The 27,042-nt window shown below is 42.0% G+C and overlaps 1 protein-coding gene across 2 annotated transcripts in view; it reads right to left on the bottom strand.

Moving 5' to 3' along the window:
- Positions 1-487: 487 nt before the first annotated feature.
- Positions 488-27,042, bottom strand: part of TCF20 (transcription factor 20) — a 379,410-nt gene continuing 352,855 nt past the window's right edge. The window contains exons 5-6 of one of the 2 annotated variants that reach the window (XR_012725109.1): positions 1,331-1,738; positions 488-1,245 (exon numbers count right to left, since the gene is read on the bottom strand). The gene's annotated coding sequence lies outside the window, so the exon portion shown is untranslated. Of the gene's footprint in view, positions 1,739-27,042 lie in introns of both variants that reach the window. The other variant, XM_075321943.1, reaches the window with a different exon arrangement.

Here is a 27,042-nt window from a genome sequence, read left to right as displayed (position 1 = left end):
TTATCAACGCAACCCACGGGTGGCGTGACAGACAATTCCCCCTACCTAATCCCCCTCTTTTTTGGGAGCTTGACATTACAGACCGGGTCACGACACCGGGATACCTGCAGAAGTAACCCCTTGGCCAGGATCTCATTTCCCCCCCAATCCCTGGGCAACACAGCAATAGGTGGCAGCACAAAGAGCTGTAGGTGGCATAACACAAACAGCACTGACAGTGACAGCACTAGAAGGCAGCAGGGAGAGCACTATGTTCCCCACCACAGCTTTAAAACAAAGAACCCACAAAAACATTCTTATTTAAAAAAAATAAAAAAAAACACCCACACACACACATTATATATGTGCATCGTGCATCTGTAGAGTTGTGCCATGATGGCGACCTTGACCTCCACCCAACCCTTTACCCCGTGAATAATGTTATGCAGAATTCATGAAAGCTGTACAAAAGTTTGAAATCAAAGACATTTTTTATTACAATTCCCTAACATTGCTTAAACAACAACAAAAACAGCATAAATATTATAACAAAAAACAAAAACTATAAATTTTGGTATTGCTTATTCGAGTCATTTAAATGTTGCCTCTGTGGGCTGAAAAATTGGTTCGTTGGGGGGAACATGGGATACTGTGCGGGGGGGTCATGCTGGAGGTGTGGTGGAGGCTCCATCCTCATCCATGGCACTTGATCCCATGAAGACTGTTGTCGATGTTCTACGTCACACACTTTTGAGGAGTCTGTCAGTTTCCCCTCTGCCGCCTTGTTGAGGGCCTCCAGCATGACCCTTTCGACATGAACTCTTTGTTTGTCATCCAGCTTACGGAGTCTTTCATCCGTAAGCTGGGCAAATCCGCAAATGGATGGTCTGCTGTGCTGCTCCAGGATTTTCTTCGCCATATCCATAAGGTCTGTTGAAGATGAGTTGTTCGGCTGCCTCTTACGGGTTGAGGAGATCCGCCGCGGTAATGGAGCTTCTGCGGTCTCCTCGGACGTCCCGGCAATTTCATCATCACCACCTGTCACTATTGGCCCAGCTTCACAACGATCCTGCGGAACAATAAAAATGATGTTAAAATCAGATATCATGAGCAGCAGGCACAGGGATACACATGCACTGGAAACTAATGGGAGGGGCAGACTAGTACTACAAGATATGAAATGTCATTACATGGTATGAAAATAGAGTGTGGAGAAACTAGTAAAGGAGTATACTTATCTGAACTGGAAGGGATACATTTTGAAATCTGCAACAGTAATCATAGAAAACCGTAGTAACTATTTTCAATTAAATAATGCCATGTACATCAAAAGTTTCACAAAGGTACTTACATCTCCAACTGTGGTGTCAGACCGGACCTCAGGCTGTGTTCCGGGACCAAAGGACAGCGATGTTATTGTCCGTGGTACCTCTTGGTCTCTTATGAAGGCCAGCAAATCGTAGTACCAAAGCTTTGGAACGTAAAGTTCCTCCGTTCCGGCACCAGATTTGCTGGCCTTTTCCACCTTATTTAGTTCCTTTTTATAAACGGTGCGAAGACCCTGGATTTTCTTTCGCACAATCTCTGTCGTAATGGTCTCCGTAGGGTTATGCCTCTGGAACAATTCAATAAGCTGCTCATAGGCCTGCTTTTTCTTGTATCGATTGCTGTAATCGACAGACTTTATCTTCCACAAACAAGGCAGGGATTGATACATCTCAATCACCTCCCTTATGAATTCTTGTTTGTTGGAAGACATCTGAAAAAAAAGGAAATTAATGTATTACTACATTGTTATAAACTAAGCACAAGAATATAGCTGCTATAATACTGCCACCTATGTACAACTACTTTAATACTGCTCCTATGTCCAATAATATAACTACTATAATACGGCCCCCTATGTACAAGAATATAACTACTATCATACTGCCCCCTATATACAAGAATTTAACTACTATAATACTGCCCCTATGCACAAGAATATAACTACTATAATACTGCCCCTATGTACAAGAACATAACTATATGTACAGCGGTATTGAATATATAACGTCAGGAATAGAAAAGCTATAATACTTCCCCCTATGTACATAGATAAATATAACTAAATATAACTATAATACTGCCACAATATACAAGAATACAGTTGCTATATTAATGTCACGATGTACTAGAATATTGGTATAATACTGCCCAAAAAAATTACTTACCTTTAAGTCAGGAGAATATTAAAAATCCAAGACGAAATCAACAAATTGAAAAAATCACTGCAACAAACTGCGTTCTGAAAAAGCTCAGGTAGAGTGAATGGAAGCGCTACTGCGTCGTCTTTTGTTTGATACGGTCACCCAATCAGGCGACGCTGTAGTGATGACCAATCGGAACAGAGGGGCGTGAAGAAAGACAACGCAAAGCGCTGTAGCGATCACCAATAGGAACAGAGGGGCGTGAAAAGAGATAACGCAAACCTTATCTAGGGGTTAAAACCACACCTCTGACTCGTCGTGCAAAGACATGTCTGAAACCACACAACGACCGTCGACGTCGCTATGATCTCTGCTTCGTCGCTGCTTTATTTAGCATGTTTGACAGCTTACTAACGATCATCTATGGTCGCTGCAACGTCACAGAATATGGTGACGTTGCAGCGACGTCGTTGTCGTCGTCGTTATGTGTGACACCAGCTTAAGGTGTCCTTTTATCAAAAAATCCACTCCCCCCGGGGCCAAACCAAAATTGACCCTTCCATGCTGGATAGTTTTACAACATAAACAATTTTTAGCATAGCACTTATAAGACCCCATAGGTTTATTGATAGTAATGGGACTGGAATTACCCCTAAGCCTACTCTGGGCCAATTGGTTTATTAGGCTGGAGGCCCTACGGTATGCAATTCCTGGGTAAGCAGGTAACACCTCTTTAAGGTATGGGTCGTTATGGAGTATAGTCCAATGTTTCCTTAGGATGCTTTTGATTATATTCCCATCACAGCTGTAGGTAGTGAGGAAATGGGAAGAAAACTTATTATCAGGGTCACCTCGTTCCTCAGGAGTACCAACCTTTTTGTTTTCAATTAGATCCATCTGTTTTAGACCTCTGTTGGCTTGATAAGCTTTTTTAATAATGGTGAGGGGATATTTTTTATCAAGAAACCTTTCTCTCAGTACCAAGGCCTGATCCTTGAAATCCTTATCCAATGTGCAATGTTTCCTAATCCTTTGAAACTGGTTTCTAGGTACATTTAACAACCACTTGTAGTAATGGTTACTAGTTAAGTCTATATAACCATTACTGTCCACTCTCTTAAAAAAGGTTTTACTTGTCAATCTGACTTCGTAATATACCTAATAGAGTGTGACTGTGATAAACGCTATGTTAATGAACTCCCACAGACATAATATAAAGGTGGGTTTTATGCTCCATGGTCTATCCCGACATGTAACCCTATATCATGAAAGGAAAATTAAATTAAGGGTCACTCCAATTGAACATATACTCCCACATACACCTAATCGGATTGAGGTCCTTAATAGGAAGGAAACCTATTGGATATACAAACTTAATACCCTAAGGCTATGTGCCCATGCTGCGGAAAATGCGCGGACTTTGCCGCAGATTTCTCGCGGAAATGCCGCTGATTTTTCAGAAATTTGCAGCACAGCTACTCCCCAGCCATTTCTATGGCATTTGGGAAATGCTGTGCTCACGCTGCGGATTTTTCCGCAGCGGAAATGATGCGGATTTTCGTGCGGAAAAATCTGCAGCATGTCAATTATTGTTGCGGATTTACCTGCGGATTTTGCCTATTCAATTGAATGTAAAAAAAAAAAAAATATATATATATATAAAATCGCAAAATCCACAACGAAATCCGCACAAAATCAGCACCTTAGAAAAGGTGCGGATTCCGGGGGAATGCTGCGGATCTAGCTGCAGAAAAATCCGCAGATACAGAGTCCCGTGGGCACATAGCCTAAAACCTCGGGGCCTCAATGAGGTCACGGATTTATTTCATTAGATACCGTCCTAGTTGTGTCTTCGTATTATTCTGTATCATTTTGGAATCTATTTATGTGTATTTCCTTTAATATGTATTTATTACACTGATTATATATATATATTATATTATATAAGTATAATATATATATATATACATATATATTATACTTTTATACATATTATCTTCCATTGGTTTTATAGAGTTTTTTAATGTTGTTTTATGCCAGGTCCTTTTAGTTTACTATTGATGTTTTTTTATATATTCTTATAATTTTATGGAGTTCCCCCCGGGGATTTTTTTCTCCGTCAGTATTTTTAATCGCCTTAGCCCGTTTTTTTGTTTGCACTTTGCTTTTATACTCTGGTTTTACTACTTTTAGATCCCTTTCCTTTAGAGGACATGTTCTCCGTCGTCTCTTTCACCATCCTTTTTGTGTGTCTCATCCCGGTATTTTTCACTACCTTATAATCCACTATAACAATAATAATATTAATTAATTAATAATAATAATTTTAGTCATTTATATAGCGCTGTTAATTCCACAGCGCTTTACATACATTGGCAAACTTTCCACATTGGGGCTCACAATCGAGAGTCCCTATCTGTATGTCTTTGGAGTGTGGGAGGAAACCGGAGAACCCGGAGGAAACCCACGCAAACACGGGGAAAACATACAAACTCCTTGCAGATGGTGTCCTTGGTGGGATTTGAACCCAGGACCCCAGCGCTGCAAGGCTGCAGTGCTAACCACTGAGCAACCGTGCCGCCCATCTCTACCTTTCTCTGTTATCTGCAGTTTGGGTTGCTGCTGCCGTGGTCTATTTCTACATGCGATTACAGTAGTTGTGACTTTCACAACTCCATCTGGTGAGTAGTATTGCTCCCCCCCCGCATCCCGCACATATTGGGGTAAGACCCTTTTTGCGCTTTTTCTCCACATCTTCTTTACTAAAATATAGACTAATACAAGAGGTAGGAACTAGGTCGGGGCGGAGGTACCTTGATTGCATAAAAAAAACAGGTGCAATGACATTCTGTGGTAAATGGAGGGCAGATAACCGAAAACAATAGCTGCAAAAAATAGGTTAGATATAATATAAATTATAAAAGTATCATAGATTACTTATGAAGAAATAGATCCTAAACATTAAATGTTGAGATCATACCATTATATATGGATCTGAGAAAAAAAAAAAAAGGGGGAAAGGAAAGGGCCGGGGGGGGGGGGAAGAGACCAGGAGGGGAAAGGAAGCGGGGACCAGTGGGGAAAGGGGGTGGGAAAGTGAAAAATAAATAATTTAATATGTGGAGAGGCCAATTAGTAAAAATAAAATTGATGAAAATAAACAGTAAATACGAAATAATAATGATGATGGGGTATATCATATCAAAAAATATAAAAAAAAATATCGTAAATCGGAGCGGTAGTTGAGGCCGCCAGGATATCTGTAATTAAGTTTCAGAATCCACTTGGCCTCCGCATATAATAATGCTTGAAACCAATCCCCTCCACGAGGGGGCCTGGGGACATGCTCTATACCAGTGATCCTGAGGGAAGAGAAGTCCGCTGAATGGTGTTCTATGAAATGTCTCATCAGACCCGACAAAGAGCGTTTAACTGGAGTGTAATTCATAGAGGTTGTATCGGAGGTAGTAAGAGGTACTCTAACATGCTCCGATATCCTAACTCTCAGGGTTCTTGAAGTGCAGCCAACGTAATTTTTGTAGCAGGTAGTACATGTAGCAATATATATCCTGAGTGGAGGAACAATTGATGAACGAATTAATTTTAAAATTCTCATTATTTTCCCCCACAAAAAATGTAGTCTTATTTATGAATTTGCAAAGATTGCATCGGTTGGAGCCACATCTGTAGCTACCTAAGGTGCTGAGCCAGGTCTTTTCAGATTTATTGCTAGAGTACAAACTTGGTGCCACCATGTTACCTATGGTGCAAGCTTTTCTGGCTACCACATTGACCCCTGGATGCAAAACAGAATTCAATGTAGCATCCTGTTGGATGAGGGGAATAAACCGCAAGATGGTTTCCTTAATCCGGAAAAAATCTGTACTAAAAGGGGTGGAGAAAGTGACACGCTCCATTCTCCCAATATTTTTGGGAGGGTCCCTTAATAAATCCGCCCGTGTCCTATTCACAGTAATAGAGGAAGCCCTATTGAGTACCTGATCCGAATAGCCTCTTTTCTTAAGTCTACTCCTAATATGCGCAGCCTCCCTGGAGTAAGATGCTTCGGATGAACACAATCTTTTCGCTCGTAAAAGTTCACCAACGGGTAGGTTTTGCAGCGTATGAGGCATGTGGCAGCTACCTACATGGAGGGAAGTGTTCCCACTGACAGGCTTCCTGTACAAGATGGAGTCAATGGTCCCGGTGGTGGGGTTACCAGATAGCCGGATGTCCCAGAAGGGTGCCGATTGTACATACAAATTTACCGTAAATCTCAAATTGAGATGATTATTATTGAAGTATGTGTTAATGGCGTTCACGACCTCCTAGGGGGTACCCTGCTCCCCAACATTGCATATCAAGAGCTGATGCTATCTTGTGTACCAGCAGTTGGAATCCAAAAAGGGGTTGTTGTCCGTATAGATAAACTGTTCCTCCCAGTAGGCCATGTAAATGTTCGCCAATGCGGATGAAAAACTGGCACCCATTGGACATCCGGTAACCTGGAGGTAAAAGACCCCATTAAATTGAAAGAAATTATGCCTCAACAGGAAGCCTGTCGCCATGAGAATAAATTCCTTGAAAATGTCCTCCAAGGAACTGTATTTTTCGAGGTGGAAATGAAGGGCTTGCAAAGCCTCCCCGTGTGGTATACTGGGATATAGCGATATGACATCGCTTGTTATCCAGAAAGAGTGCTCAGTCCAATCCATCTTATCCAAATTCTGAAATAGGCTCTTAGTGTCTCTAATGTATCCTGTGGTACGTCTCATAAGCGGTTGAATGATATGGTCTAACCAATCGCTTAGATTGCAGGTTAAAGAACCAGTGCTGGCAACAATGGGCCTCAGCGGAAGAGGGAATACCCCCTTGTGGGTGTTAGTAAGACCCTGAAAAATACGGCATATGGGCGTGTCAACAAGGTATTCATACGTTTTTTTTTATTTAGAATCCCCCATTCTAAACCCCGTGACACAAGAACCTGCAGTTTGGAAGAAAAACTCGATGTTGGATCATGAGGTAATCGTCTATAGGTAGAGCTGTCACTTAAAATGGAAGAAATTTCCTTCTCATATAATGTGCTGTCCACCACCGAACCACCTTTGTCAGCCCTCCGGATGGTAATATGGCTGTTGCTCTTCAGGGCTTTCAAGGCTCCTCTTTCAGAAGGAGACAAATTGTCTTGGATTTTAGATTTTGTAGAAAGAATGCCCGTGACCTCAGTTTCACTCAAATCCTGAAAGGTGTCCATAATTGGCACTCTAGAGGCCACAGGGTAGAAATTAGGGTTCTTAGTAGCAAAGGGAGATGGTTCCGGTATACTCGTGTTGGATTCACCCCATTCCTGTAAGTGCATAATAGAAATTTGCTCTCTCAGGCCCAAATGTAAAGGAATAACCGAAGCATCATCAGTTGGCAGATCCGGTAAACTGCATTCATTACTGTCGGCTTGAGTGGTGTTGAAAAAGTGCCTTTTCACAGTGAGATTTCTCACAAATGTATTAATATCCTTAAGAGTCTGGAACAAGTTGGCTCTATTATTGGGAGCAAAGTTCAAGCCTCTCTGTAAAATACTAATCTGTGCTGCGCTCAAAATACAGGCAGATAAATTAAGTACTGAGATTTCTAAGGATTCCGGTTGTGCTAATTCCTCCAGTACTTGTGTCTCCTGGAGCACAGGAGATATCTTCTCTCCCCCCCCGCTTTTGCTCTCTCCCTCCTCTCCGTGGCCTGCATTTTTTGCCTGCTGTTTTTTTGAGTAACGTGGAGTTTGGATATCCCTATTAGACTCATACGAGCTAACGCTGCCATCCGTGGAGTCAAGTTCTGTGGAGGAGAAATATACAGCTCTACTGCCTTGTGAATGCGGATTGTGCTTTTTTAAGATAGATTTTTTCCTCATGGCAGTATGCCAGGTGTAAACCTGCTTGGACTCATAGTCCTGGGTGTCCCTACGATATTTACTCTGTTTGAGCTCCATAATGCTGGATTCAACCTTGTCTATGGTGTTCCTGAACCTGGCATTTAATTTGTCAAAGTCAGATGGATCGTTAGTTCTGACTAAATAGGAGTGTATATCTTTAATTTTGACATCCAGATCCTGGATACGCATTTGTTCCTCCTTCACAATCAGGTCCATTAACTTCAATGAGCAAGTAGTTAACACAGAATTCCATTCTTCCATGAATTGGTCGGAGAAGATACAAGTGGGGGATTTTTTAATTCTAAGGCCCCTCTGGACCATGTTTTTATCAATATATCTCTTTAAAGTCATAGAATCCCACCACGTTTTAAGTCGTTGTATGGAAATCTTCTCCAAATCCCAAAATGTATGGATACCATCATTGTGTAAGTCATCACTCTGTGCCGCGCGCAGATCAGTAGGTTCCGAAAAAACATTTTCAAACCTCTTCCTTCGCTCCTCGTTATCAAGGAAAGCAGAGGTGTCCATCCTCGTTAGTACAAAAAAAGTCCAATAATATATGCAGTTGAAAGGATGTACATCAAAAGGTCTTCACTAATAAATATTAAATGTCGTAGTAACGTTACTAGATTCCAATGAGAAAATATGTTGTAATGATGATAAATATGTAGTCTACATCCTTTCAACTGCATATATTATTGGACTTTTTTTGTACTAACGAGGATGGACACCTCTGCTTTCCTTGATAACGAGGAGCGAAGGAAGAGGTTTGAAAATGTTTTTTCGGAACCTACTGATCTGCGCACGGCACAGAGTGATGACTTATTTTGGGATTTGGAGAAGATTTCCATACAACGACTTAAAAAGTGGTGGGATTCTATGACTATAAAGAGAGATATTGATAAAAACATGGTCCCGAGGGGCCTTAAAATTAAAAAATCCCCCACTTATATCTTCTCCGGCCAATTCACGGAAGAATGGAATTCTGTGTTAACTACTTGCTCATTGAAAGTTAATGGACCTGATTGTGAAAAAGGAACAAATGCGTATCCAGGATCTGGATGTCAAAATTAAAGATATACACTCCTATTTAGTCAGAACTTACGATCCATCTGACTTTGACAAATTAAATACCAGGTTCAGGAACACCATAGACAAGGTTGAATCCAGCATTATGGAGCTCAAACAGAGTAAATATCGTAGGGACACCCAGGACTATGAGTCCAAGCAGGTTTACACCTGGCATAGTGCCATGAGGAAAAAAATCTATCTTAAAAAAGCACAATCAGCATTCACAAGGCAGTAGAGCTGTATATTTCTCCTCCACAGAACTTGACTCCACGGATGGCAGTGTTAGCTCGTATGAGTCTAATAGGGTATCCATACTCCACGTTACTAAAAAAAACAGCTGGCAAAAAACGCAGGCCACGGAGAGGAGGGAGAAAGCATAAGCGGGGGGGGAGAGAAGATATCTCCTGTGCTCCAGGAGACACAAGTACTGGAGGAATTAGCACAACCGGAATCCTTAGAAATCTCAGTACTTAATTTATCTGCCTGTATTTTGAGCTCATAACAGAGAGTGATAGAAGAAGGGTCTTAATTCCGCGCCAAGGACTCAATGGATCCAGGAAGAGATTAATGCTTCTTTAATAACATGCACAAGTCTACGCGTTTCTGGAGACACAGCTCCCTTCATCAGGACATTGGCAAGAGAACATCAAATCTGGTTTCAAGTGAGATGGTGGAGTATAAAAGCATGCAATGATGTCATAGGAAACACCCATCCTGAAAAAAACAACCTTGAAAGCGGGCGGGATCCTGATCATTCTAGAAATCTGTATGTTCCAACAGTTCCCTGAATATTGAATTATGATCAAAAAAGTTATATACACTTCTACTAACATACAGTAAATATGTACAATAATCCTGACAAAAGAAAAAATAAAATAGATATATAATATATAATAGATATACTGAACGACAAACACGGGGTTAGAACCTGGTGTAAAAGAAAGAAAAACAACACGATGTCATGGAGGAGCAGAGACATCAACCACAGGACTACCGCCCCGAGTCGTAATTTATTATAGTCCTAAGGTGGTTTCCTATTAGGCAGGCAGCCTAAGGGTATAATGATGGAGCTCAAATTGCTGTCAAGGAATTGCTAGAAGAGAGCGGATGGCCGAGGGCTATGTGTGGAGTATATTGTGGAACCTTCAATGAAATGCAGTACGGAGCTAGTGTCAGAGAGGTGAACAAAGTTCAGAGGCGTGGGGAAAAAACACAACCAAAGTACGCCTGTGCAGACTGGTGCTCAAAAAAAACAGGCAAAAATCAGAGAGACACAGTGTCTAACATATAGAAACTCGGGGGATATATATTCACTGGGGGAAAAACTTTATATTGGATGGACCACGGTCAAAAAACAGCTCATCTATAATAAAAAAAGGAGCAAGTTTTTTTTATATATATATATATTTTTATATTTATTTGGAAGTGTGCGTCCGATGTAATAGTATATAGGAATACATCACAAATATAGATCTTATTACTATTTAAATTATGTGGTTAGGAGGGGGGGTGAAAAAATGACAAGGGGCAAACTAAGTTTGAACCTCGTTCAACAAACTATAATAAGTTTAATTACTGGAGGAGGGGGATGATCAAAATGTAAAAGACTGGATAAGGGAGGAAAAAAAAAAAAATATATATATATTAATTTTTATTACGACATTAAAAAACTAGGAAGCATCTCTGTATTTAAAAGCAATTTACCCTAAAAATTTGAAAAAAAAATATATATATATAAAAAAAAATGGTTTAAGACGTATATAAAAAACTGGTTTAAGACATATATAAAAATATGTTGTGGAATCATTAATAAATAATTATTATTACGGGTATATATAACCTAAAATCAATAGAATAGATTAGTGACCTCATTGAGACCCGACGGTTTAAGTGTACGTAGCCTATAGATCCAATAGGTCTCCTTTTTGTTGAGCATTTCCATACGGTTAGGGATAAAAGGTGGGATCTGTTCAATAGGGGTGACCCTAAGCTTAGATTTCCTATTGTGTGCTATAGTGACATGCCTAGACAATCCGTGTAGGAGAAAGCCTTTTTTAATGTTGTGACGATGTGAATTCAATCTATTGTGTAGTGGTTGTATCGTTCTGCCCACATACTGCTTATTACATTCACATTCGATCAAATAAATGACATAGTCAGATTGGCATGTTAGGTGGGTTTTGATAGGAAAAAATTCCCCCCCCTGAACCAGAACAGAATTGTGTCCTCTTATGTTGTATCGAGTAACAACAAAGGCAGTTCCTCATAAGGCATTTATAAGCACCACAGGGTTTGACAGAAGACTGGGAGATGGGAACCTCCCTAAGTCTACTGGGGGCTAGCATATTCTTTAAGCTAGAGGCTCTCCTGAAGGTCACCCCGGGTTGTGCCGGTAAGCACCCCCCTAGGACCGGGTCATTTAGGAGAACCCCCCAATGTTTGGAAAGAATCTTCCTGATCCTCTCACCATCATTACTGAAAGTGGTGAGGACGTTTGAGGAAAAGTCACAGGGCTTTGTGTCCCCAATCCCCGTTACTTTTTGTCTGATCAAATCTGTCTGGGTCAGGGTACTCGTAGCTTTATACGCTCCCTTGACAAGGTTAAGGGGGTATTCTTTCTCAAGGAACCTCTCCTTTAAAATGTCAGCCTGTTGTTTAAAATCAATGTTGAGCGAACAGTTCTTACGGATTCTTTTGTATTGGTTCTTTGGTATATTAATAAGCCACTTGCTGTAGTGACTGCTGGAATAATGAATATACCCATTGCTGTCAACCTTCTTGAAATAGGTTTTTGTCGAAATTTGCCCATTGTTGTGCCAGAGGGTCAGATCCAGAAAATCAATACTGTCCTTCTGTATATTGGGTGAGAAGGACAGACCCCAATTGTTACTCAACAGGTGTTCCAGAAACAACCCCACATTATTACTGGTATTATCCCATATGACGAACAGGTCATCGATATAACGTTTATCCAAAATGATGTGTTTAAAAAAATTTGAATTATAAATATATAAAAGCTCAAAGGCCCCCATAAATAAATTTGCGAACGTCGGTGCGACCTTAGAGCCCATCGCGGTCCCGCAGTGCTGATGGTATATTTTATCTTGGAAAGAGAAGAAATTATTAGTTAAAATGAACTCCATCCCTTTCAGGATGAAGTCTTTCTGACCCATTGGTAGGCGATCATCTACCATTAAAAATTGTTTAAAACACTCCAGCCCAAGGTCATGCGCAATATTGGTATAAAAAGCCGTAATATCTAGAGAAATGAAAAGATAGGATTCCTTCCATTCAATATCTTTAGTTAGAGTGATGAGCTGTGTGGAATCACGAAGGTAACTCTTCAAATTCAGTACATGGACCCTCATGATACAGTCTATATAGGCGGCTAAATTAACCGTGAGGGAATCTATCCCTGAGATAATAGGTCGCCCTGGGGGATCCACCAAGCTCTTGTGAATTTTTGGTAAATGATAGTAAAAAGCCATTCTTGGATTATCAATCTCCAAGAAGGCTTTCTCATTTTTATTGAGTATCCTCATGTCCACAGATGTTTGTATGAATATACGGTAATTGACCACTGCATTATCATATTCTTCAATCCCTACTATTTTATAGTGTGATGGATTAGATAAATTCCTCAATGCTTCTTTTATGTATGTCTCTTTATCCTGCAATACTATGCCACCTCCCTTGTCAGCATTCCTGATAACAAGTTCATGATTATTTTTGAGGGACCGGAGACCTTTTTTCTCTTCTGAACTCAGATTGGGTTTATGGGGGTAACTGGAACAGGTCAATCTCTTGAAATCCTCCAGCACGAGATCGCTGAAGATATTCAGATGGTGACCTTTGCTCTGCAAGGGGTAAAACCTAGACTTTGGTCTTAGGTCTGTATGTAAAAATCCCTCAGGATCTCCCGAGGATTCCATGGAGTTATATTTATTCAACTGGAAGTGTCTGGTCAACGTCAACTTCCTGATGAACTTCTGGAAATCCAGATAGATGTCAAAATCATTGGCATGAGCTGAGGGGCAAAAGGAGAGACCTTTGCTCAGTACTTGGTCTTCCCCTTTAGTCAGAATATGGCTGGATAAATTAAAAATACTGGATTTTTGATTAATTACTTTAGACTTTTTTTGTCTTTCTTGCTGGACCCTGCGGCCAGCCCGTCGCCCTCTCCGTAATCTTTTCTCTTCCCTGATCTGGGGGTGAGAAAATCCGTCATCTGCACGTGCGTCGTTTTCAGGGCCGTGTTCTTGGCCATGGCTAAAAAAGGGACGCACATATTGTTTTTTTCTGTGTTGTCTATTGTGATGATATTCTGTGTGGGATTACTCCGGACCAACTCTTGAGATGGGAGGGGGTTGAATTCTTCCACCCCAGGTAAGGTCTCTGGGAGTGGAGTATACTCATCATAAGTGGAAAGATCTAAGAGATCCATATCTTCCTGGACCGTGGGGACAGTACCTGGAAGACTGGGGGTATTGTTCTCAGAGATCTCAATTGTCTCTCTTTCCTTACGAATCTTCTCAATCTGGAGTCTGATCAGGGCCAGCTGTTCCCTGGTTTTTTCAAAGTCTCTGGGCAGGGTATTAACCTTTTGGATGTTACTCGGGGCCTTTACACCTAGATCAGGAATGAAAACCTCATCAGGGATTAGAGGTGCAAGAGTGGGATTGGGAGCTACATGGGCAGAAACAGGGGGTTCACTAGTATTGGAGTGCTGTTCTTTAGTGTTATTAGAATTATCTTTATTAGTTGTGTTCTTATGAAATTTGCTATTAAAGAAATTTCTGTTGAAACTGGTGGACCTAGTCCTTTTGTATGTCTCCTTTTGGAACCCTCTAGGGCCCCCATCCCTAGGTGGATTCTTCCCAGGGGGAGTGGGTTTTTTATCTGAGATTTTATCCTGCCTGTCTCTCTGCAGTTTCTTTGATTTTCTAAAGATGGAATCTTGCTCCAACTGGGTCAATTTTGTATTAATGTCTGTATTCAAAATCCTAAACTCGGCATGCAGTTCAAAGCGGCTGAGTTCCTCGTACACCTCAGCTATATTAGCAGTGGCTTCCTTTGCCAAAATGGATCTTTTTTTGTGAAGGCACTGAAGCATGCCCTGCATACAGGTGTTTAAAATGTTTCCCCATTCAACAGAGAAGATGGGATCTGAGGGAAAAGGAGAGTCATGTTTTATCCTAAGACCTCTAGGACACAGTTTCTCTTCAAGGTATATGGAAAGAAACCTTGCATCAAGGCTAAAATGCATTTCTTCTTTAAGAAGATCCTCCAGTCTTAAAAATAATTTCCTCATGGTTACAGTGTCCTCCTCAGAGTACACATTGGGTAGATCCACATCAATGTCTATGTCATACAGTTTGGGTAAACCAACAGTCTGTAAAATTAGCCTCTCTCTGGAGGACAAACGATTATTAAAATATTCAATTGTTCAAAGAATAATTACGACCCTCTGCTGCTGTATCCACAGATAAGAAGAGCCGGTCACGCCGGGTCCCAATTAAAGTAGATGAGAAACTGTGGAAAGAAAAGCGCAATAGGGTCTTACCCCAAAAAGGGAGGAAGATATGTAATAAAAACACACTCACCTATAATGGTTGTGCCAGTCACAACCACTATACAGGCATATATAAGATCCAGGTCCAGGCAGCAGTCCCAAAGTTGGCTGATAACAGAGAGTGATAGAAGAAGGGTCTTAATTCCGCGCCAAGGACTCAATAGATCCAGGAAGAGATTAATGCTTCTTTAATAACATGCACAAGTCTACGCGTTTCTGGAGACACAGCTCCCTTCATCAGGACATTGGCAAGAGAACATCAAATCTGGTTTCAAGTGAGATGGTGGAGTATAAAAGCATGCAATGATGTCATAGGAAACAACCATCCTGAAAAAAACAACCTTGAAAGCGGGCGGGATCCTGATCATTCTAGAAATCTGTATGTCCCAACAGTTCCCTAAATATTGAATTATGATCAAAAAAAGTTATATACACTTCTACTAACATACAGTAAATATGTACAATAATCCTGACAAAAGAAAAAATAAAATAGATATATAATAGATATACTGAACGACAAACACGGGGTTAGAACCTGGTGTAAAAGAAAGAAAAACAACACGATGTCATGGAGGAGCAGAGACATCAACCACAGGACTACCGCCCCGAGTCGTAATTTATTATAGTCCTAAGGTGGTTTCCTATTAGGCAGGCAGCCTAAGGGTATAATGATGGATCTCAAATTGCTGTCAAGGAATTGCTAGAAGAGAGCGGATGGCCGAGGGCTATGTGTGGAGTATATTGTGGAACCTTCAATGAAATGCAGTACGGAGCTAGTGTCAGAGAGGTGAACAAAGTTCAGAGGTGTGGGGAAAAAAACACAACCAAAGTACGCCTGTGCAGACTGGTGCTCAAAAAAAACATGCAAAAATTAGAGAGACACAGTGTCTAACATATAGAAACTCGGGGGATATATATTCACTGGGGGAAAAACTTTATATTGGATGGACCACGGTCAAAAAACAGCTCATCTATATAAAAAAAAATTCAGGGGGGGAATTTTTTCCTATCAAAACCCACCTAACATGCCAATCTGACTGTCATTTATTTGATCGAATGTGAATGTAATAAGCAGTATGTGGGCAGAACGATACAACCACTACACAATAGATTGAATTCACATCGTCACAACATTAAAAAAGGCTTTCTCCTACACGGATTGTCTAGGCATGTCACTATAGCACACAATAGGAAATCTAAGCTTAGGGTCACCCCTATTGAACAGATCCCACCTTTTATCCCTAACCGTATGGAAATGCTCAACAAAAAGGAGACCTATTGGATCTATAGGCTACGTACACAAACCGTCGGGTCTCAATGAGGTCACTGATCTATTCTATTGATTTTAGGTTATATATCCGTAATAATAATTATTTATTAATGATTCCACAACATATTTTTATATATGTCTTAAACCAGTTTTTTATCTACGTCTTAAACCAGTTTTTTTTATATATTTATATATATATATATATATTTTTTTTTCAAATTTTTAGGGTAAATTGCTTTTAAATACAGAGATGCTTCCTAGTTTTTTAATGTCGTAATAAAAATTAATATATATATTTTTTTTTTTTCCTCCCTTATCCAGTCTTTTACATTTTGATCATCCCCCTCCTCCAGTAATTAAACTTATTATAGTTTGTTGAACGAGGTTCAAACTTAGTTTGCCCCTTGTCATTTTTTCACCCCCCCCCCTAACCACATAATTTAAATAGTAATAAGATCTATATTTGTGATGTATTCCTATATACTATTACATCGGACGCACACTTCCAAATAAATATAAAAATATATATATAAAAAAAACTTGCTCCATTTTTTATTATAGATGAGCTGTTTTTTGACCGTGGTCCATCCAATATAAAGTTTTTCCCCCAGTGAATATATATCCCCCGAGTTTCTATATGTTAGACACTGTGTCTCTCTGATTTTTGCCTGTTTTTTTGAGCACCAGTCTGCACAGGCGTACTTTGGTTGTGTTTTTTTCCCCACGCCTTTGAACTTTGTTCACCTCTCTGACACTAGCTCCGTACTGCATTTCATTGAAGGTTCCACAATATACTCCACACATAGCCCTCGGCCATCCGCTCTCTTCTAGCAATTCCTTGACAGCAATTTGAGCTCCATCATTATACCCTTAGGCTGCCTGCCTAATAGGAAACCACCTTAGGACTATAATAAATTACGACTCGGGGCGGTAGTCCTGTGGTTGATGTCTCTGCTCCTCCATGACATAGTGTTGTTTTTCTTTCTTTTACACCAGGTTATAACCCCGTGTTTGTCGTTCAGTATATCTATTATATATTATATATCTATTTTATTTTTTCTTTTGTCAGGATTATTGTACATATTTACTGTATGTTAGTAGAAGTGTATATAACTTTTTTTGATCATAATTCAATATTCAGGGAACTGTTGGAACATACAGATTTCTAGAATGATCAGGATCCCGCCCGCTTTCAAGGTTGTTTTTTTCAGGATGGGTGTTTCCTATGACATCATTGCATGCTTTTATACTCCACCATCTCACTTGAAACCAGATTTGATGTTCTCTTGCCAATGTCCTGATGAAGGGAGCTGTGTCTCCAGAAACGCGTAGACTTGTGCATGTTATTAAAGAAGCATTAATCTCTTCCTGGATCCATTGAGTCCTTGGCGCGGAATTAAGACCCTTCTTCTATCACTCTCTGTTATCAGCCAACTTTGGGACTGCTGCCTGGACCTGGATCTTATATATGCCTGTATAGTGGTTGTGACTGGCACAACCATTATAGGTGAGTGTGTTTTTATTACATATCTTCCTCCCTTTTTGGGGTAAGACCCTATTGAACTTTTCTTTCCACAGTTTCTCATGTATTTTGAGCTCAGCACAGATTAGTATTTTACAGAGAGGCTTGAACTTTGCTCCCAATAATAGAGCCAACTTGTTCCAGACTCTTAAGGATATTAATAAATTTGTGAGAAATCTCACTGTGAAAAGGCACTTTTTCAACACCACTCAAGCCGACAGTAATGAATGCAGTTTACCGGATCTGCCAACTGATGATGCTTCGGTTATTCCTTTACATTTGGGCCTGAGAGAGCAAATTTCTATTATGCACTTACAGGAATGGGGTGAATCCAGCACGAGTATACCGGAACCATCTCCCTTCGCTACTAAGAACCCTAATTTCTACCCTGTGGCCTCTAGAGTGCCAATTATGGACACCTTTCAGGATTTGAGTGAAACTGAGGTCACGGGCATTCTTTCTACAAAATCTAAAATCCAAGACAATTTGTCTCCTTCTGAAAGAGGAGCCTTGAAAGCCCTGAAGAGCAACAGCCATATTACCATCCGGAGGGCTGACAAAGGTGGTTCGGTGGTGGACAGCACATTATATGAGAAGGAAATTTCTTCCATTTTAAGTGACAGCTCTACCTATAGACGATTACCTCATGATCCAACATCGAGTTTTTCTTCCAAACTGCAGGTTCTTTTGTCACGGGGTTTAGAATGGGGGATTCTAAATAAAAAAAACTTATGAATACCTTCTTGTTGACACGCCCATATGCCCTATTTTTCAGGGTCTTCCTAAAACCCACAAGGGGGTATTCCCTCCTCCCCTGAGGCCCATTGTTGCCAGCACTGGTTCTTTAACCTGCAATCTAAGCGATTGGTTAGACCATATCATTCAACCGCTTATGAGACGTACCACAGGCTACATTAGAGACACTAAGAGCCTATTGCAGAATTTGGATAAGATGGATTGGACTGAGCACTCTTTCTGGATAACAAGCGATGTCATATCGCTATATCCCAGTATACCACACGGGGAGGCTTTGCAAGCCCTTCATTTCCACCTCGAAAAATACAGTTCCTTGAAGGACATTTTCAAGGAATTTATTCTCATGGCGACAGGCTTCCTGTTGAGGCATAATTTCTTTCAATTTAATGGGGTCTTTTACCTCCAGGTTACCGGATGTCCAATGGGTGCCAGTTTTTCATGCGCATTGGCGAACATTTACATGGCCTACTGGGAGGAACAGTTTATCTATACGGACAACAACCCCTTTTTTGATTCCATCTGCTGGTACGCAAGATATATTGACGATCAGCTCTTGATATGCAATGTTGGGGAGCAGTGTACCCCCCAGGAGGTCGTGGACACCATTAACACAAACTTCAATAATAGTCATCTCAATTTGAGATTTACGGTAAATTTGCATGTACAATCGGCACCCTTCCGGGATATCCGGCTATCTGGTAACCCCACCACCGGGACCATTGACTCCATCTTGTACAGGAAGCCTGTCAGTGGGAACACTTCCCTCCATGCAGGTAGCTGCCACATGCCTCATACGCTGCAAAACCTACCCGTTGGTGAACTTTTACGAGCGAAAAGATTGTGTTCATCCGAAGCATCTTACTCCAGGGAGGCTGCGCATATTAGGAGTTGACTTAAGAAAAGAGGCTATTCGGATCAGGTACTCAATAGGGCTTCCTCTATTACTGCGAATAGGACACGGGCAGATTTATTAAGGGACCCTCCCAAAAATATTGGGAGAATGGAGCGTGTCACTTTTTCCCCCCTTTTTAGTATGGATTTTTTCCGGACTAAGGACACCATCTTGCGGTTTATTCCCCTCATCCAACAGGTTGCTACATTGAATTCTGTTTTGCATCCAGGGGTCAATGTAGTAGCCAGAAAAGCTTGCACCATAGGTAACATGGTGGCACCAAGTTTGTACTCTAGCAATAAATCTGAAAAGACCTGGCTCAGCACCTTAGGTTGCTACAGATGTGGCTCCAACCGATGCAAGCTTTGCAAATTCATAAATAAGACTACATTTTTTGTGGGGGAAAATAATGAGAATTTTAAAATTAATTTGTTCATCAATTGTTCCTCCACTCAGGATATATATTGCTACATGTACTACCTGCTACAAAAATTACGTTGGCTGCACTTCAAGAACCCTGAGAGTTAGGATATCGGAGCATGTTAGAGTACCTCTTACTACCTCCGATACAACCTCTATGAATTACATTCCAGTTAAACGCTCTTTGTCGGGTCTGATGAGACATTTCATAGAACACCATTCAGCGGACTTCTCTTCCCTCAGGATCACTGGTATAGAGCATGTCCACAGGCCCCCTCGTGGAGGGGATTGGTTTCAAGCATTATTATATGCGGAGGCCAAGTGGATTCTGAAACTTAATTACAGATATCCTGGCGGCCTCAACTACCGCTCCGATTTACAATATATCTTTTGATATTTTTTTATATGATATACCTCATCATCATTATTATTTCTTATTTACTGTTTATTTTTTATTTTGATCAATTTTAATTTTTCCTAATTGGCCTATCCACATATTAAACTATTTATTTTTCACCCTCCCCCCTTCCCTTTTTTTTTTCCAGATCAATATATAATGGTATGATCTCAACATTTAATGTTTAGGATCTATTTTTTACATAAGCAATCTATGATACTTTTATATTTTATATCTAACTTCTTTTTTGCAGCTATTGTTTTCTGTTATCTGCCCTCCATTTACCACAGAATGTCATTGCACCTGTTTTCTTTATGCAATCAAGGTACCTCCGCCCCGACCTAGTTCCTACCTCTTGTATTAGTCTATATATTAGCAGCGCTCAGATTAACATGGAATACTTATGATTAAGGACTCTTTTGTTTTTATACCTGTAGTCCGAAACGCGTTAAGCATCTCCATGTTATAATACTGTTTTTCGGTCTTCGTGCGATTTTAAAACTTTTGGAATAAAGAATATGATGATTTTATCTTAAACAAGGAATTTGTGCCGGATCCTATTCCCTTCTATGTTACTGATCAAAATGGATCCCCTGATTAATACTACTTAGTCTTTCGTGCACTATATAAAAAAAATAGGGGTTATCCACATAAGTCTAATAAGGTATGGGCAGCGTGGTTGCACTCTCCTCTGACTGGCAGATCTAAACCACATCTTAAATGACTTCAGAGGGATTTGACTGGCACTTGTAGCTCTCACTCTGAATGACTGTCAATATACTGCTGTTATACACAGAAAAATAAGGGTACTTTCACACTTGCGTTAATTACCTTCTGGCGCAGTCCGCCCTTTTGGAAAACAGCGGAATCACTTAACGGATTCCGCTGTTTCCCATTGACTTGTATGGATGACGGATTGTGCCAAAAGTACCTGCGTTGCTTCCGCTGGCCGACGTTGCATTGCTTCAGCCGGGCGCAAGGAACGCAGCATGTAACGTTTTTTGAACGGCGGAATCCTTGATTTTTCACTGCGCATGCTCTTTTTTTTTTAATCACAGAAACTTTATTTTGTCTCTCGGTGGCCGAATGTTTAGCTGAGCGCCCGGCTATTGAGAACGCTCAGCTGATCGCCCGGCTATTGAGAGCGCTCAGCTGATCGCCCGGCGGCCGGCTATTGAGAGCGCTCAGCTGATCGCCCGGCGGACGGCTATTGAGAGCGCTCAGCTGATCTCAATAGCCGGCTGCCGGGCGATCAGCTGAGCGCTCTCAATAGCTGGCTGCCGGGCGAGCGCTCAGCTGATCGCCCGGCAGCCGGCTATTGAGAGCGCTCAGCTGATTGCCCGGCAGCCAGCTATTGAGAGCGCTCAGCTGATCGCCCGGCAGCCGGCTATTGAGAGCGCTCAGCTGATCGCCCGGCGGCCAGCTATTGAGAGCGCTCAGCTGAGCGCCTGTTAGCCGGCTATTGAGAGCGCTCAGCTGAGCGCCCGTCAGCCGGCTATTGAAAGCGATCAGCTGAGCGCCAGGCTATTGAGAGCAATCAGCTGAGCGCCCGGCAGCCGGCTATTGAGAGCGATCAGCTGAGCGCCCGGCTATTGAGAGCAATCAGCTGATTGCCCGACAGCCAGCTATTGAGAGCGATCAGCTGAGCGCCCGGCGGCCAGCTATTGAGAGCAGTCAGCTGAGCGCCCGGCTATTGAGAGCGGTCAGCTGAGCGCCAGGCTATTTAGAGCAATCAGCTGAGAGCCCGGCACCCGGCTATTGAGAGCGATCAGCGGAGCGCCCGGCTATTGAGAGCGATCAGCTGATTGCCCGGCAGCCAGATATTGAGAGCGATCAGCTGAGCGCCCGGCTATTGAGAGCGGTCAGCTGAGCGCCCAGCGGCCGGGTGATCAGCTGATCGTTCACAATAGTCTGCTGCAGGTAAAAAAAAAGGCTTTCCGTTGTTTTGTACGATCCGTTGCGCCATTATATGCAACGCATCCGTTGCATCCGTCACACAACGCAATGCAATGGATGCCGTTCAACGCAAGTGTGAAACTAGCCTAAGAGAAGAAAAAAAACAAAAACCTTTATAATAAAAAAAAAAAAATGTACTGTGGTAACTTTGTTTTTTATTCACTGTTTCTTCAGACACTGGGGGCTGTGATTATTTTATTTGCTGCTGTGTCAGAGCACAATATACTGAAAATATGACAGCCACAGGGCATTGGAGACTGTGGTCAGCGTCTATCTTTTAGGCTATGTGCGCACTTTGCGTTCAATTTCGCAGTGTGTAAGTCACTACCTCTGAGTCTCAGAACGCAGCCAAAAAAGCTGCGTTCTGAGACGCATTCGGCAGAACGCAACGTGCGCGCATTCCTGGAGAATTCATGTGTTCTGGATGCTTTCTCTGCCATAGACAGAGTGGAAAAAGCATCCAGAATGCACATTTTTCACAGTATGGTCCCACTCGGCTCTGAAGCATCCCCATAGACTTGCAGCAGATCCGAGTGGGACCGCACTGTCAAAAAGAGCATGGCTGGCTGCGAGACGGTGCCGCGCGATCAGAATGAACTCAGATGAACTTCACCGGACTTCATTGTGATCGCGCGGCTCTGTATGTGTGCCGTGGCTTGATTTGCGGTCACACGTGAAGGTCTCACCTGTGATCGCAAATCCCCTGAGTGACTGCAGTGAGCCACGCGATCAGCTGTGCTTTCACTCAGGTTACTCACGGCCACAGCTGCAGTCCTCCACCTGAGAGCGGTGGCCGCGAGTAATCTCAGTGACAGCACATCTGATTGCGCGACTCTCTTCAGTTGCTGCATTGAGCTCACAGGAGCGGCGGTGTTCTACTGCCGCTCTGGTCAGCTACTGATGTAGCAGAGCTGAAATCGTCGTGGGACCTTGCGTGGATTATGTCGGACCTGGAGTTGTTTTTGAGGGGTTAATAAAGTGGTGAAAGAGGGTGTTTTTTGTCTTTCATTCCAAATAAAGGATTTTTTGGGATGTGTGTGTTTATTTACTTTAACTTACAGGTTAATCATGGAAGGTATCTAGGGGAGACGCCTGCCATGATTAACCTAGGACTTAGTGGCAGCTATGGGCTGCCATTAACTCCTTATTTCCCCGTTTGCCACCTCACAAGGGCAATTCAGGATGAGCTGGGTTAAGTCCCAGGACTGTTGCATCTAATGGATGCGGCAATTCTGGGTGGCTGCTGGCTGTATTGTTAGGCTGGGGGGCTCCCCATAACATGGAGCTCCCCATCCTGAGAATACCAGCCTTCAGTCGTGTGGCTTTACCCTGGCTGGTATCCAAATTGGGAGGACCGCAGGTAGTTTTTTTCCAATTATTTATCTTTTTTACTGCTCAATATACACACGCCCACCGGCAGCTGTGATTGGTTGCAGTGAGACAACTGTTACTCAGCGTGGGGGCGTGTCTGACTGCAACTAATCATAGGTGCCGGAGGGCGGGGGAAGCAGGGAATACGTGATGGATTAATTAGTGTTCGGCATTTTCAAAAGAGAAGAAGCCGCCACAGTGTGAACGCCGTGCAGTGCCACGCTGGGGATCGGTGAGTATGAGAGGGGGTGGGAGTGAGAGACCGACAGACCGACCGACAGAGAGAGAGACCGAAAGACCCGCCTTTGTTATGTCAAAAAAACATGCGGATTGCAACAATAATGCAATGCAAACGCACTGCTTAACATTTTGGCAGCGATTTTCTACAACTCATTGATTTCAATGGGTGTAGAACGCTGCCAAAATGGCAAAAACAATTGACATGTTGCTTCTTCAAACACAGATTTTTGACAATCAAATGCTGCGTTTCAAAAAGCATTGTGCGCACAGATTTTGCATGATTCTCATAGACTTTGCTGGGGAATCAGAACGCATGCATTTTGTCAATGACAAAGTGCAGTTGTAAACGCAGCCAAAACGCAGAAAAAAAACGCAAAGTGCGCACATGGCCTTTAGGCTATGTGCGCACGTTGCGTATTGTCATGCTGAAAATTCTGCACTGATTTGGCAGCACATGTGCATTTCAAAACGCAGCCAATATGGATGTAGTGTGACTGCCGAATTGATGCAGAATTCATGCGCTCTGGATGCTTTCTCTCCCATAGACAGAGTGTGAGCAGCATCCAAAGCGCACGAAATAAGTGACATGTTGCTTTTTTGAACGCAGCGATTCGGCCACAAATTTCAGCATGCAAATCGCTGTGTTCTAAAACGCAACGTGCGCATGGAATGTGCACAATTTACATAGACTTTGCTGGGGACGCAGAATGCAAGCATTTACGCTGCAGTGCAAAGCACTGCGTAAACGCATGGAAATACACAACATGCGAACATACCCTTACACTGACAGAACTCAGTGTGCAGTTGTTAATTAATCCTAATAAAAAAATTTAAACAACCACCCTCTCCCAAATAAATGAATAAATTAAGAAAACCAAAAACCACTTTGGTATCTTTGCATCTGTAAAACTCTTTACAGTGTGCAGAGCAGGTCGCGCAGCCTGTCTTTAGTAGCACAATACAAGGCTGACTTACTTGTACTCACCACTGGATGTCAAGTGAAATGAATTGAAGGATTAGGTTCAAGAACCTTAAGGCTATGTGCGCACTGGTAAATGGAATTTTATCAAGAAAATTCCGCAGGTATTCAAAGATTACCGCACCCGCGGTAAAAAACCGCGGCAAACCGCACCCGAAAACCGCATACGGTTTGCCGCGGTTTTGCGGGTTGGCAAATGTGCTTTATTGCATTCAATGCAATAAAGCACATTGAAAAAAAAATAAGAAATAAAAAAAATAATTTCCTTCTTTTAGATAGATAGATAAAGAGACAGAAGAATAGATAGATAGATAGAGGACAGATCGCTGCATTTCCCACGGTCGGCAGTGAGTTCACATTACCGGCCGTGGGAAATGACCGGTAATTACGGTACCTCTGCTGTCTCGCTGTGAGGCTGCATTCATTCAGCAGTGTCTGTGTCAGTCGCGGCTGGATGTAAGCAGCCCAGGAGCTGTGGATTACGCCAGATCTTTGTTTCGGGAGGGGTTAATAAAAGGGTGAATGAGGCTTGTTTGTGTTTTATTTAAAATAAAGGATTTTTCTGTGTGTTTTTTTCACTTTACTTACGGGTTGATCATGTCAGCCGTCACATAGACGCTGCCATGATCAAGCCTGGAGTTAATGGCGGTGATCCGCCACCATTAACCCCTTGTATTACCCTGACTGCCACTGCTACACGGCTGCAGGAAGAGCCGGGGACACTCCGGTACTGCCGCATAATGCATGCGACAGTGCCGGGGCAGCTGCGGCTGATATTCTTGGCTGCGGGAGGGGGAGTGAGGCGGGGGACATTAACCCTGCCCCTCTCCCTCCCCAGCCTGAGAATACCGGGCCGCTGCTGTGTGCTTACCTCGGCTGGACGGTAAATATACAGCGGAGCCCACGTGTTTTTTTTTCTATATTTCCGTTTGCTTTCTATGTGTGTTCTATGTGTCTGTGTTCTATGTCTGTGATGTCTGTGTGTGAGTGTGATGTGTGTGTGTTTACTCTCTGCACGGCTTCCTCTTCCTGTAATGACATCACTTCCCTGCAAAACCGCAGGCAAGCGATGTACATTACCGGAGGTAAACCGCGAAATACCGCAGGGAATAACGCAGGAAAACGCAGTGAACCGCACAGAATTTGCTGCCTGCGTTATTCCCTGCGGGATTTCATGATTACATTGGAGTCAATGGAGTGAAATCCCGCAGCGACGTGCGAAAAGAATTGACATGCAATTGTTTTTGCTGCGGGAATCCCGCAGCAAAACATGCAGCTGTCAAATTCCGCCTAGTGCGCACACGATTTTTTTTTCCCATAGGTTTTGCTGGTGATTCACTGCAGAGATGTTATGAACATTTTCTGCAGCGAAACATGCAGCAAAACCGCAAAAAATCCGCGGCAAAATCCGGTAAGTGCGCACAGGGCCTAAAGGTCTGTGCGCACTGGAAAATTTGCTTTCATTAAGAAAAATTCGCACCCTCTAGCAGAATTCCGCACCCGTGGCAAAAAACGCGGTAAAAACGCACCCGCGATTTTGCTGCGGGTTGGTCCCTGCGGTGTTTTACAATTATCTATGGCAAAAACGCAGGTACCTGCGGAAAAGAAGTGACATGCTACTTTTTGTGCTGCAGAAAAGCTGCAGAAATTCTGCAGCAAAACCTATAGGAAAAAAAACGCAGTGTGCGCACAGCATTTTGGTTTTCCCACAGATTTTGCTGGGGAAGGACTGCAGAAAGGTTATGAACAAAAAAAACGCACCTTTTCTGCAGCAAAAACCACGGCAAATCAGCGGCAAAAAAACGCAGTGCGAGCACAGGGCCTAAGAGTGGTAAAAATACAAAATTAAAAAAAAAATATATATATAAAACATTCAAATTACCCTCCCCCTTTAAAAATAAGAAAAAAAAGACATTTTAAAAATAGCTGGTACTGCAGCATTTGAAAGTGTGATTTATATAAAGTTAATTAACCCTAGGGTAAATACCATAAAAAGAAAAACAATTAAAATTGTCGTTTTATGTTCATGTCACCTTCCTAAAAAATGCCATAAAAAGCGATGAAAACACTGCTCTTTTTCTAAAATGCAAATCAATAAAAAAGGAAATCAGCTCACAATTTAAACAATAAACCCAATCATCTCTAAGGACGTAAAAATAAAAACGTAATGGGTCTCAGAATATGGTGCCACAAACAAACTTCTCTTTATAAAAGTTTTGTTTTTTTAGGGCTCATTCAGACATCCCTTTTTCAAGTGCTATCCATGGATTTCACAGATCACACTTCTACCTGTGATACGCTATGGGTCATTCACATGTCCATGATTTTTCACAGCCCTTGTAGTCAGCATAAAAACGCTGAGATATGTCAGATTTAGATCTGAGGGTTGGCTCAATAGCGGCAATGGAAGTCTACAGGAAGATTGTGAAAATATGTGCCACACACTGTCGCCCAAGTGCGGTCCAATTTTTTTAGTTGTCAGAATTGAGAAGGGAGCTTTTT

This window comes from Anomaloglossus baeobatrachus, chromosome 8 (genome assembly GCF_048569485.1).
Source record: "Anomaloglossus baeobatrachus isolate aAnoBae1 chromosome 8, aAnoBae1.hap1, whole genome shotgun sequence".
Classification (NCBI taxonomy): Eukaryota; Metazoa; Chordata; class Amphibia; order Anura; family Aromobatidae; genus Anomaloglossus; species Anomaloglossus baeobatrachus.
The sequence above is the reverse complement of the archived record's forward strand: the minus strand, read 5'-3'. Positions and strand labels throughout refer to the sequence as shown.